Source organism: Heteronotia binoei, chromosome 4, assembly GCF_032191835.1.
Source record: "Heteronotia binoei isolate CCM8104 ecotype False Entrance Well chromosome 4, APGP_CSIRO_Hbin_v1, whole genome shotgun sequence".
NCBI classification, from domain to species: Eukaryota; Metazoa; Chordata; class Lepidosauria; order Squamata; family Gekkonidae; genus Heteronotia; species Heteronotia binoei.
Genome location: NC_083226.1, coordinates 123,941,024 through 123,955,747, shown reverse-complemented (window position 1 = coordinate 123,955,747; position 14,724 = coordinate 123,941,024). Strand labels below are relative to the sequence as shown.

Below are 14,724 nucleotides of genomic sequence, written 5' to 3'. Positions count from 1 at the left end.
TGCCATTTGTTAAATTGTTTTGCATCTTTTACAATCAGGATGGTTTGAAATAAATACATTATTCTTGGCAAAATATTCATTTTGATTGCAGCTATCCTACCCAATAAGGACAAATTAAGCCTATTCCATTTCATCAAATCTTTGTCCATTTTGCACCACAGTTTTTCATAATTATTTTTGAATAAATCAATATTCTTCATTGTTATCTCTATTCCAAGGTATTTAACTTTGGTTGTGACTTCACAACCCGTCACCTCTTGTAGTTCTTTTATTTTATTTGGTTGCATATTTTTACATAAGAATTTTGATTTCTCTTTGTTTATATACAATCCTGCTAGTTCTCCATACTCTTTTATCTTGGCTAACAACAATGGTGACACTTGAATCGGATTCTCCAGTATAAACACTATATCGTCTGCAAAAGCTTTGTATTTATAAGAGAATCTTCTAATTTTTAAACCTTCTATTTCTTCATCTTTTTGAATTTGTTGTAACATTTCCAGGGTCATTATAAACAACAGTGGTGACAATGGACATCCTTGCCTTGTTCCTTTACTCACTTTCAGTTCTTTAGTAAGATCTGCATTTATACACAATTTTGCATATTGATCTGTATATATTGCTCTTGTCATTTTTATAAATTGTTCCCCTAAATTAATTTTTTCCATTACCGCAAACATAAAGTCCCAGTTCAAGTTGTCAAAGGCTTTCTCTGCGTCAACAAAAAATAAGGCCGCTTCCTTTTCTGGATGCTTCTCATAGTATTCCACAACATTAATGACAGCTCTCACATTGTCTTTTATTTGTCTTTTAGGAAGAAATCCGGCTTGGTCTTTATTTATAAAATTGATCAAATATTGTTTCAATCGCTCTGCTAAGATTCTTGAGTAAATCTTATAGTCGTTGTTCAACAATGAAATTGGTCTATAATTCTTTACATGCTCGCTTCGGCAGCACATATACTAAAATTGGAACGATACAGAGAAGATTAGCATGGCCCCTGGGCAAAGTCCACTTCTTAAAACAGATGTGTACGAGTCAAAACTCCAGGCACCCTGGCAACCATACTGGTGATCACGATGTCCATGTGTATGAAAAGTAGGGGGCTTTTTCTTACATTTTGGCTTCTTTTTGTATGGGAGACTCTCCAAGGAAAACCAGGGTTTTGACATGGAGACAGGCAATGGCCTGCCACCTCTGTTGATTTCTTGCCTTGAAAACCCTATGCTACAGATTCAATGGTTTCACTCTTGTTTGAGGCTAATAGTGAAAAGATCTTACAGTCCTCAGATCAACCCTCCAAGGGTTGCAAAAAGGCTTTAAAAATATAGTACAAAGATCATCATAGAATTTACAATACAGGAGAACATGGTGATTATCCTCAATCTCATTCATCCCACATGGGCACAGCCTATCAAAATATGGAATTTTCTGAAATCTCCCATATAACGAGCTAACATAAACACCCTGTGGAGGTGAGGATCAGTCAGACAAGATAAATATACAGGAAAGGTAGAACCAAGGGAAAGCTCCCAACGTGCTGGGGGACAATGTGCTGGGAACCAGAGGCAAGGCTTTCCAATTCTTGAATCTCAATATCAATGTCTTTGCTTTATCAGAATAAAAGCTTGCCCCTCTGGAAGCAGGGCCAAGTAATTAATATTAAAACCAATTAGTGGAATTTTCTTATAAATATGTCAGTCAATCAGATGAATTAGATTCAGAAAGCATAATGTTAGGACTGCATCTAAAATGAAGGCGTAACCAAAATTTAATAGTTATAATCCAAGCCTTTGTAACTAATACCGTTTTCGCACACAGCTTACCTCGCAGTCACAATCCTGTTCCCTCCGCAGCATCCGGTCGGATTTCCCACCATCTGCGCCAGAGTTACAGGAAGTGCCGCAGCTTCTGCGTAGCAAACGTAAACTGGGTTTTAGCGGTTTATGTTTGCAACGCAAAAGCCGCAGCACTTCCTGTAACTCCGGTGCAGATGGTGCAAAATCCGACCGGACACTGCGGAGGGAACAGGATTGTGATTGAGAGGTTAGCTGTGTGTGAAAACGGTTTAACTCTCTCTGCTTCAACTCTAAGCATATGGCTATGTAAGATACACGCACTGGAAACCCTAAAATTTTCTCAAGAACTTAGCTTGAACATGTTCCATCATTATATTAAAGGTAGAAATCCAGACTGGAGTGCCATAGAACAATTTGGCACAGATTTTATGGTTAATACTTTAAGGGCCACAGGTATATACTGATTTCCTTTGGTAAAGAAAAACAGGAAATTGCAAGAACTTTACTATTTGAAGTTTTCACCATTACCTAGTGTGTGTGGCCCAGCTAGAGGTGTAATAGAAATGAATGCCAAAGTATTTGAAACTTTTAACCTGCTCAATGGATTTGCCTTGAATGGTCCAATCAATGGACTTCCAGTTCCACCCAAATACCATAATTTTAGACTTCTCGAAACTTGGTGAAAGTTTATTCCTATTGCAACAATTTAAGAAACATATTAACATCTTTTTCAGCCCAATTTCTGATAATGAAAGTATGACAGCATTGTCAGCATGTAAGAGCAGCAGCAAATGTTTCTGCCCTATTTTTGGGCAGTGGCCATCAATATTGTTTATGAAAGGGGGCAAGTAATTTAGGAAAAGGTTAAATAATGTAGGAGCTAAAACCAGCCTTGCTTGACTCAAATTGTGGTTAAAATTTTGGAGATTAGTTCACCCGCTTTAGAACACCTTACTTGACAGGAAGTTTCAGAATATAAGTTTTTTATCAAGGTGCCTATCAATCCCTAATTTCACCCACAAAATATCACTGGGTACAGAATCAAAGGCACTCTTAAGGTCTAAGAAGGCTGCATATAATTTAGGTCCCTTCCTTTTCTTATATTTATTTATAAGAATGACACAATGATCTAGAGCTGACTTACCCTGGCAAAAACCAGTCTGCTCTGACCCCAAAATTTGCTGATCAAACATCCAAGTTTTTAAGTTTGTTAGCCAGATGGCTAGTATACATCTTCCCAATGGAAGATAAAAGCCTGACCCACCTGTAATTAGATGAAAACTGAGGGCCTCCTTTTTTAAAGATAGGAACTATTACAGCATTTTTCCATTCACCTGGTGTAATGGAGAAAAAAATGTCCTGCCCCTTTAAAAGAGGATCAATTTGATGTTATGAACCAACTGATGTTATTTACCTCAACTTCCCATTTCTAAACATTTAGCCTCTATTAAAGGCACTAAAGCCCTTACCTGGATAGCTCAGGCTAGCCCTAGGGTCAGCTCTGGCTACTATTTGGATGGAAAACTCTCCAAGAAAAACCAGGGTTTTGACATGGAGGCAGGCAATGGCCTGCCACCACTGTTGATTCCTTGCCTTGAAAACCCTATGGAGTCACCCTAAGTTATTTGTGACTTACTGGCACTTTCCATCACCAAAGGGACAGAGCTTTTCTTTTCCTCCAGGCTGTTGGCGACCCTACTAGATCCAAAATGCAGCAGCTAGCCTACTGTCATGCGGGGTAGAGGAATCAGATCAAATAATTTCCACGACTAAATTCAAATATTGACAAAATAATGTCACACACAACATTTCTTCTTCATTTTTATCAAGACTGTGATTTCTGAAATGACACATCAGTGAGTAAGGACCACATTCCAACAGATTGATGCATGAAGTCAACATTTCTGGCTTCATCTGTGCATGTGAATCAGTTCTAGGCAAGGATACAAGACCTGCAGGGTCTAAACAGAAGAGCACCCATCCAGCTGAATAAAACACAAGCCAAGTATCAATAGGACAAACAGCCCTGATGCAAACAAGCAATGAATCATTTACTAAGTATGCTGACAATTATAATTATTTTGGTTTTACTAAAACACGTACACACAATATTTCCTGTGAAGTCACTAAAATCAGGGGGTGGGCTTAGCAGTAAAAAAAACTGTATACATGTTACTTTTTTTCTTCAAATGATACAAGGAAAATAATCCTGTCAAGTGCAATTTGCTGAGAAAAGCAGAAAATAAGGGCATGAAATACTTTCAGCTGGGGAAAAAAAAATTCTAAATCAAATTCACCTGGTTCATTGGCAGCCTCTTGAAACTGTGAAGGCAGATTTCTGGAACAAAGGATGTGTCATCTTTGCTTCCACTCAATTATTTCCTCTCCTATCACTCTGCTATTCCTCTGTGTAACCAGTTCTCTGCGACTTGCATTTTTGCTGTCTGTCAAGTAAACATATTACAAGATGACTTTGCCATTTAATTCAGTGTAATTGTTGCCCTACAAGCATCAAGCCACTGTCAGCAAAATCTATCTGGCCAAAACAAAGCCATGTGCCTCAGTATCTTTATTAGTTAGGAATCGTGTAGCTAACTTGTTTGAGCCTAAGTCTTGTGTTTAATTGAAGGTCTCATTGAATTTATTTTCTGTTCTATAGGTCTATTGTTTTCAAGCTTTTAACCTTCATCTTGCTACCAGCTTCTCTGCTGATAGACCTCTGCAAGTTAGCGGCTTCTGAGTATGAGGGAATGTTTTAGGATACTAGCCACTATGATCCATGCTCCCATCATATACGTCTTAGATTACTGAAATATATTCCATGTGAAGCTGCCTTTGAAAATGGTCTGGAAAACTAGCTGGACCAAACTGCAGCAGCCAGGCTACAGTCAAAGATGGGGTAGACTCAGAATCATATCAGTTCAGAGCTGAAAGAGCTGCAATGGCTGCCCATCTGTTTCTGGACACAATTCAAAGTGCAGGATCTTACCTACAAGTTCCTATATGACTTAGGGGCAAGCCTGCCCCTAAGGCTTCTGAACATTGGATTCCATAGACTGCATGGCTAGAAAGACATCAAAGGAAATTATTTTCAAGATCCTGTGTTGAAACAAGATCCTCCACGCAAAATCTTTCTCTAATGCATTAAAACATGAAGTAGGAATACTCTTAAACTCACTAGGAAGCTGTGCACCTCTGTCATGAATTTGGCCATAAAGGCCACAGATTTCACTTATTTTTTTTTTCATTTTTTGGTTGCCTGTTCTCTCTGGCAGTTGCACATGGCTGGGAGAGAACAGTGATGATGGCTGGAATTTAAACTAAGCATGCTCAGCAAAAAGGAGTGCCTCCTCCCATACTTTTCATCCTGTCAGCTAAGATCTTTATCACAAGCTTTGCTGCCTGCTCTGAGATGAGGCAGGGCTTTTCCAGTGATGGCATCTTGCCTGTGCAGTGTCATTCCCACTGATGCTCACTTGGTGCCTACAAGGGGTCATTTTGCAGAAAAATAGGTGGTGGAGCTCATCCAGGGATTGTTATGCAGCTGTACCTACTAGTCCATGGACAAGGAGGTGGAACTCTCAGAAGGAGGAGGAGGAACTCTCAGAAGGAGGAGGTAGCACTCTCAGAAAGGTTCAGGAGCTGTGCTCCTGTGAGCTCTCACTGAATCTGAGGCCTGGTGCCTACACTACTCTCTTTCAGGTATCAGCTGTTTTATTAGGGGTTCATTTTCATATACATACTTACTGTGTCTACAAGGTGACACCCAGTACTATTGAGCTTCACACTGTGACTCTGGATGAACAGAGTACATGTCCTAAACCATGCCAGTTCTCTCCTTCAGTTGCACATGGCTGGGGGAGAACAGTGATGATGACTGAAATTGAAACTAAGCATGCTCAGCAAAAAGAAAAAAAATGAGATTTCAGTGAAAAGCAATACAGATTCTAGACATACTGTATAAAGGCAGCCAGGCAAATGAGAGCAATAAAAGATTTCCTAACATGTCTGAAGCGGAACTGGTTCCTCAATACTTTCTGGTATATTCAACCACCTAGCTCATACATATTGTGTGAGGGTATCAGTACCTGGGTCAGCAGCCCTCAGCAAAGCCTTCATGCAAAATGCACACCAGACTTCCCAGGAAGAGAGACTTACAGGTTTTCCAGAGCCCCTTTCCCCTTGAATGCAACTGTGTGTATGTTGTCATCTGAATGGACTAGGAGCCAACACTGAGACTTGGATTTTTACCTAGGCAGGAAGAGAAGGACCAATACCCCTCTTGAGAGACAGAAAATCTCTTGGTCAGGAATCAAACTTTCAGAGATGAAAGACATTCCATCAAGAAAAGGTCACATAAACCCAGGAAATTCAATGAAAAAAATATAGTGAGTCTGTGACCTTTATGGCCAAAATCATGACAGCAGTGCACAGCCTTTTAGAGGGTTTAGGAGCATTCCAGCTTCATGTTTCAATGCAGGGGTGGCCAACGGTAGCTCTCCAGATGTTTTTTGCCTACAACTCCCATCAGCCCCAGCCAGCATGGCCAACGGCTGGGGCTGATGGCAGTTGTACAAAAAACATCTGGCAAGCTACCGTTGGCCACCCCTGTTTTAATATATTAGGGAAAGGTTTTGCATGGAGGATCTTGAAAATAATTGCCTTTGATGCCTTTCCAGCCATGCAGTCTATGGAATCTCATATTCAGAAACACCAGCTGATGTCAGCCTTTGTGAATGAAGAAAATAGTATGAAGAAAATTATCTTAAGTGATTTTCATAAAATCTCATGAACACAAGGTCCATTAGGGGCTTTCATAGGTGACATATATCAGCTGATCTAGATCAAGGGTAATCAAGCACACATTCTGAATGATGCCCCCCCCCACACACACACACAACTATATGGCTCAGCATAGCCATTTAATTGCTCCAACCAAAATTTATTTATTTATTATTATTTATTAATTTCATTTATATCCCGCCCTCCCCCACCTTGGCAGGCTCAGGGCGGCTAACAACAACAACAAAATCAGTTGAGGAGGGACAGACTCCAATCACAGCTGTAAGGTGGAACAGCATGGTAGGAGCCAGCAGGAGCTTGAGAAGAGGTCACTTCGTGTAGATTAGCAGTTGTTTAAAAATACAATGGAGTGTGGTATGTTGTATGAAGCTGTGTGATGCCACAACATCACTTTTGCTTGCACAGCTGGAAATGATGTGACAGTATTCTGGCAATACCAAGAAGTTCTGGCAATTACTTTTTCCTCTAGCAGCAGGGCACCAGAAAGGGAGGGCAGGAAGCCTCCTGCTATAGTGGGAGACCTGGTCCCCTTACACTCTATGTGCAATCACCATAACCTGTAACAGGGCTAACAGGAACCACCGAGGTTTAGGAATGTTATCATAGTGGATAAAAAGAATAGCTTTGTATTGTCTGGCCTAAAAAGACGCTTTGTGAGAAGGGTGCTATTATGGCATCACTGCAAAAGTTTAAAAATACAGTGGAGTGTCATAGCTCTGAAGTGGTATCATGATACTCTAGGAATTTCAAAAATGTCTATGGTTTTCCTATGGAGATTTTTGATGTTCCTTAGGTATCATTATGTAACTTCCCATTTCAAAACAAGAAGTGACTTTCAAGTCGTCCCACTCACATACTCTGAGGGTTTGCCGGTCAAGGGTTGGCATTCCTAGGTCGTGGTGGGACCTGAATTTTTCCTATAATTTTCCTAAAATTCAGACATCTTATCCCCCTGGAGGAAACTGCAACTTCCAATGATGAGCTTTATAGCATCATAATCTTTGGTGAGCACTCTCTCTCCCCAAAGCTCTGCAATTCCCAGGCACCACCCACTAACCTCCAGGAATTTACCAAGATACAGTTGGTAACCCTGCCAGGGTGCAGCACGGGAATGAAGGATTTCTGCCCAGTGAGGCTAATCCACACATTCTGCAACTGCCATGTGGAACCCCTGCTTGAAGAAGCAGGGTTGGGCTGTAACCATAAGCCCACGCATTACATGATGTAGGCCTTAGCTTAATGATTATTCCTTTTTATCAGCATTTATACATTCTTGAATTCCTCCAAAACTAAGGCATAATGTAAAGTAAGATAATCATGTAAAACTCAGTAGCAGCATGGCATTATGGTTATCAGCATGTTGCTCTCTGTGCTGAGACTGCAGGAAGAGCACAGCAAAGATTGAGACTAATTTCCAGTTTGTCTTTGGGGCACCATGAACTCTTCATGTCTGTGCTGTCCCTGGCGCCATCCTGCCATCGCTTGCCTGGTTTCACACAGAGTGACAACATTTACTGTACTAATCTTATATTCTGTGTATTTAAAAAAAAAACTTTGGTCACCCCATGTGTTTTTAATTGGTTTCTCAAGCACCCGCAGCAATACAGCTGCTCTGTTTGGCAGCTACAAGTGCCCACAAACCCCAGTGCCTTCCTCTGTCTGCTGTTTAGGTATTGCTTTTGGCATGCAAATGGAAACAGTTGTAATCTGATGTGAGGTGTAAAAAGGCAGATGGAAATCTTGTGGCCACCCTAGTGTCAAAGAAGTAGAGGGTCTTACTACTGAAGAGGCATTGCTCAAGCACTCCACTGTTCTGAAATGATACTTTTCTGTGAGCATCTGGCAATGGATATTATTAGTATTTAGGATAACAACCAGAATGGGCCATGAACTATTAATGAAAAAGATTAAACTTTGAAGGCCCTAGATTCTCTTTCCATATCACACACTATCTTTCTGTAGCAGATTGCAAGTTCAATATCCCACATTCTCTGGCTCACCACCTCTCATTAAAGGATCTCAGACAGCAGGACTGGGAAAGTTTTCCAGTACACTCCTTAAAGAATTTTTGCCTGACAAAGGGGATGCTGAACAGGAGATGGATCAATGGCTATGAAACATATTTGCTGAGGATGGAACTTCAGTGTTGAAAGGTTGGATGTTTCTGATTTTTCACACCAGAAGAAGAAACAATAGAGGGCTTTTTCTTATCACACCTGCTTATAGACTTCACAGAGGCACTGGTGATAGTTTTGAAAAAGAATAGCCTTTGGGTGCAATCCAACAAGGCAATTCTATTGTTTTCAATGACAAAACTCCTCTATTTGATAATAGTATTTTCTACATGCAGAAGTTCTAATCCATCACAGAACTATGGCAGCTCACTGAGGAAAAACAAAACTGAAGGCCAGAGTCACCTTGAAGACTAACAATTAGGGCTTTGCGGGGGGGGGGGGGCATGGTGAAACAGAGTTCTGGAAACAAAATGCTCAAAAAATGTTTAAAAGTTCATGAGGGGCACCCTTGCATTTCTCCTTCATTTCCCTCTTGGGAGTTCCAGCGCCTCTTTTTCCAGAAAAAAAGCCCTGCTAACAATATTTGTTTCCGTATGAGCTGTTGTGAGACAAAGCTCATTTCTTTCTCTCTTCTGCTGTATCAGAAGAAGTGATCTTTCAGATGCCACTGGACTTCTATTTTGTTTTGCTAGAGTAGATTAACATGGCTACCCCAATGGTTCTTCCTGAGGTGCAATTGTTGATGGTATAGGAGCAGAGCACATACTTCCTAAACATCATGTTTGGGAGCATATTCAGGGCTCACTAAATATTAGATCCTATTTCCAAGGAGAAGCTTTATCCACTAAGAAAAATGATTGGAGAAATAATAATAAATGTATTTGAGCATGTGCAGAGTATCTTTCCTTCCCTATTAAGTAATCACAACAATCCAGCACAGTAAATGTTATGTATTAAACTAAGCTTTAGCAAATATAAAACAACTTTGAAGGTCAAATAAATTCAGCACATGGGGGGGCAGGTCCCCTATAACAAACAAAACCTCAGATTTTCACTTGCTTTCTGGAGATTTTGCATCTTTAGTTAGTATACCAGCTGTACATGGCAAATTCCTCTGACATTTGTGCAGAATGTTATAGGAAGGTAAGGAAGAAAATATGCTGTTGCATTAATTATCAGTTTTCCATTTGACAGTTTAATTAAGAAAAGGAGCTTGTGTATGAGTGTGTAAAAGCTTACAGGATTCATAATGAATCACATACATTCCTAACAGCATCATATTCATGTTTCAATTATACACATTGTGAACTGATGAACAGCAATCTAACATTTTCTATTAAATAAATATGATATCTGTTGGAATGGATAACATTAGTTCTGTAATTACTGAGTTGTTATTTTCAGACATCAAGGGAAAATGGAGAGGGGAGACTATCCTGGAATGCTGCCATCATTTTTTCCCACTGGCATGCTCCTGTGCCTTTAACAGATGTGTGATTGTAGGAATTAAACAGGTAAACATTTTTCCAACTTAAAGCTGAAGTCCTGGGGAAGTGTCACCCATTGAATTTGTGTCATGTTTAAAGACACAGGAGCATCACCAGAACAAACAATAGTAACACTACTTAGTTACCAATTTGCAGTAATAGTGTTTTACACAAAGTTGCAGAATAAAGGTATAAAACGATCACAACGCTATAAGCCATTATAAAGTTTATGTGAAATGAACCTTTCCTGAGATCATGAAGACTGAATCTATTCTGCCTCTGGAGTTGCAAGCAAATACTAGGACATGACGAGGCGGAAGCTGGTTCCCAGTTTCTTATTTGTTCTTTATCAGCACTGAAAACTAGCTTCTTCTAGTTTTGGAATAGTCACCACACAACCTCAGAGCTACAGCCTTAAGGTCTGCAATTTTTTTCCCATTTGAAGAATTCAGCATAGTCCCCTTAAGCCACAAAAAAGGCAGGATATAAATATCTTAATAAATCATAAATCTTCTCTGTGCCTGTGTGATGCAGTCACAGAAAGCACACTGCCCTGGACCAAAAGGGCCAGAAAGCGTTAAGTAGGTACCACTATTACTCTGTCTTCTTTACTTGTGGGGCACACATTAAAGGATGTATGGACCCTCATTGTTAATCCATGTGGCACCTCCTATGGGACTCTGGAGGAGATAGTTTTGCATCTTTGCTGCATACTGGCAACTGCCTGGTAGACCTAACAGGACTTGTGCCCTTGCGGGGAGAGGGGGGAGAAAAGAAATTCATTGCACAGTTTCAATGACAAGACTTAGAGCTGAAAAACAAAAACAAAACCTCATTGCTCCAACATCTACCGCCAAGGCTTTTAATGTAGCCAATATGGGGCTACAATCTGGCTTCAGAGCCCTGGGGAGAAAAATACAGAAAGGTTGGGTTTGGTTATTGGAGCCAGGGCTCTTTTTGGATTGTTTAATAGTTCCACTTTGCCAAGTCGAGTGCATATGCTTGTTTCCTCTGTGACTAAGGCAAGTTGAATCAAATGATTATAAACAACTGCTTATGCTTGAAGAGAAGGTTTCGGCTATAATTACCTTTGAATTTATTCATAATTATCTTTCAGGAAATTACTGATCTCAATTCCTGCCAAAGGAACAATTGGAAATGGCTCATTTTTCCCATTTCTAAGGCAGTGGGGCTTCTTTCATTTTATATGCTCACATTTGGATCTGAGAGAAATTAAACACTTGACTTTCATTCCAGAAATGTTTTTTTTTTTCATTCTCTTTTTTGTTCCCCAGCAAAATCACAGTATAGTTTATACCAGATGAATAATTCTGTTTTGGTCAGGTGGAAAGAAAAGAGCTAGATTTGCACTTTTTAGCTATCCCTTCACAGACACTGAAAATGTCTTGGCTGAAGTTTTGGTCTATAAACTAGTGCCAAAAAAAAAAAATCTTGGAGAAGGAAATATATGTCTGTACACATTTGGAAGCTGCAAGACCACATTACCTCAGTGCATTTACATAGTAGGCATCTAAATGCCTGGAAATAAGAAATGTAATCCTAGGGGAACTGAGATTGAAATGGTTCATTGCCTAATTGAAATAATACTAGAGGCATGTGGCCAGGGATTTGGCTAGCTATTTCAAATGAACGTGTGAAATTTTGCCTTCCTCCATCTCTGTCTTCTTGGCCTCTCATCAACAGCACACAGCCCTTCATTTTCCTCAGCTCTGCCCAGCCAATCTCTATGACACCTCCATCCCATCATGTTTTCTCTCTCTCTCTCTAAGCCTTGGCATTGCAATTTCATGTTCCCTAGTCCATCCAACCCTCATCTAAATATTCTTAGTTGTGTCATATTTACAACACAACATATTTGGGAAACAATATCTATGTTAGATTTGTATATACCATTAATACAACTGTCTTATAGTTATGGTTCTACAGTTCCAATACAGCTACCTCAAGCTAAGACAGGCAAATAAGAAGTCTGAGAGCTCAATGTATGACTAACCAATGCTCTGCTCAAACCAAGAAGCCAGTGGAACTGCAACATCACCTTCTGATTTTATGCTTGTGCTGAGGCAAAATCAGGTGTGCTAGCAACTCAGTCCTCTAGCAAGCCATCACGAAACCACTGAGGTGTTCGTGAACTAAGCATGCCATATGCCTAGAACAGGGGCTATGCCCTCTGAATTCAAGAGAAAGCAAAAAGACATCACACAGTGTTTGTTCTACATTAGCTTCAATCAGACCAGGAAGATATGGTCTGTGGATACTGGGTGCACTTGTTTCAGTACATGTTACAACTTGTTATTTATGCTGAATATATTCACTCTACTCAATCCGGCACATACAGATTTCTTAAAGTAGGCGGGCAAGGGTTACTTTGCCCATCCCATATGTGACAATTCTTTGCAAAGGCTACCAAAAATTAATTTACTAAAGCACAGATGCTTTTTATCTTAGGGAGATACAGAGGAGAGGAAAGTGTAGAAATCATTTATAAAGATTCTACGCTATGGGGAGGGGTACTACTAATGCCCCCTGAATTAGCACTGCATGGCATACCTATTTTGTCCTGTAACATACAGAAAAGTCTTCTTCATACATTAATCTGTGAAGGCACAAAAACATGAAGCAGCAACAGGCAGTGAGTTACAAAAAAGCTGCAAAATCAGGCTTTCTATAAGACCCAATTTTGTGTTTGTGTTAGCAAGAGAAGAGATGTTCAGTACAAAAGATATGCCTTTACCATCTTATCTTGCAGTTCAGCATTGTGTTCTAAGATGACTGAGCGACAACATTCACATGACAGTGGAATGGGAATTGCCTCCATTTATTTTGCTTTACTTTCCTGAGAGACAGACTAGTGAACTTTAAACTCCCCAATAAGCTATAATGTGGGAAAGTTCCATTTTAAGGTTTACATGAAGGAACTACCTCTGAGAATAGCCTTTTGGCCTGGCAGAAAAAAACTAGAACCATCCCAGGAAGTCACTGAAACCTTGTAATACTGTGAGAATCTGAATAAAAATAAACACTGGATTATTTCAAGCATACTCCCTTGAGAAAACAAAGGAGTTTACTCAGAACCATTTGTCTAATCTTGACAGAACAAGAAAAATTAGCAACCGATTCCAGGTTTGGGGGGAGCTGATAGCGTAATGGCATGACTGTAGGAAATCTCTGAGAGAAGGAAATAAAAGGCAAGTCAAATGATTCCAAAGTTGAGAGTAGAATGCTAAGAGAATGCAGTCAGGGTGAATGATTCTGAGGTGTTAGCTGGAATTCTCAGAAGCTTGAGAGCTTGGAAACTACACTAATAAATACTGTCAAGAAGGAGACAAGTAGCAAACCTTTTCTCAGGAGAATTCATGTTTCAAAAAGCAGGAGGAGCCAAATATGCTCAAAAGAATCTGTGAGAATATGGTTTCCCTAAATAGCCAAAAAAAAAAAAAATGCAATAGCATGCTGTCTTTCCTCATTGTACGATGGTTAGTATAAGGGGAAATACAGCTTTGTTTTACAAACTTAATGTAAGAAAATAAAAACTGGATGTGCAGAGAGATGGGTTACATAGCTCATCTCTTTCTTGGACACATGCCCTGGTAGGGTTTATACTTTTTCTGGGATGCTCATGCATCTCTCCCACATGCAAAAAAGTTGCAGGTGATATTAATTATGATATATTTAACTGCTACATTTTTATATGCCAGGCAAGTAGCTTTGAAAGACAAACATATAATGGCATCAGGAAATGGGTGCAACCTTCAAGCCCTGCAGGATTTGGCAACTTGGTTGAGGAAGAGCGGGCTGAAACTGAATCCAGCGAAGACAGAAGTCCTTTGTCTGGGTCGGGGTGCTCGGGGAGGGGAAATACCTCTCCCGGTCTTCGACGGGGCGCCGTTGAAAGCGGCGCACCGGGTTAAGAGCCTGGGAGTTTTACTGGAGCCTGCATTATCAATGGAGGCCCAGATTGCAGCCACTGCCAAGTCAGCCTTTTTCCATCTAAGGCGGGCAAAGCAGTTGGCTCCCTTCCTAGAGCGCCAAGATCTGGCAATGGTGCTTCATGCAACGGTCACCTCGAGACTGGATTACTGTAATGCCCTCTACATGGGGCTGCCTCTGTACCAAACACGGAAGCTGCAGCTGGTGCAGAACGCAGCGGCTAGACTGTTGCTGGGACTCCCTAAACGGGAGCACATACAGCCTGGGCTGCGCAAACTGCACTGGCTGCCAGTTACATACCGGGTTCATTACAAAGTGCTGGTCATTACCTTTAAAGCCCTATATGGTCGAGGACCTGTCTACCTTAGGGACCGTCTCTCCCCATATGAACCCCAGAGAGCACTGAGGTCAGCCGGGAAAAACTTGCTGACTATCCCCGGACCGAGAGAGGTGAAGTTGCAAAGCACCCGTAACCGGGCCTTCTCCTCTATAGCCCCGAGCCTATGGAACCAACTTCCAGAGGAAATGCGGGCCCTGCGGGACCTAGAACAGTTCCGCAGGGCCTGCAAGACCTTCCTCTTCAGACTGGCTTTCACTGATGAAAATGGAAATTGCGAAGGAAACCGCCATCAGAAAAAGTAAACATAGCATTAGCACTTTTAAAAATTA

At 40.6% G+C, this 14,724-nt stretch overlaps 1 non-coding gene across 1 annotated transcript; it reads left to right on the top strand.

The window, feature by feature from the left end:
* The first annotated feature begins 938 nt into the window (after window positions 1-938).
* On the top strand, window positions 939-1,044 carry LOC132570647 (U6 spliceosomal RNA). Its single transcript, XR_009555351.1, has one exon. It is a non-coding gene; the product is annotated as a U6 spliceosomal RNA (small nuclear RNA).
* The last annotated feature ends 13,680 nt before the right edge of the window (window positions 1,045-14,724 follow it).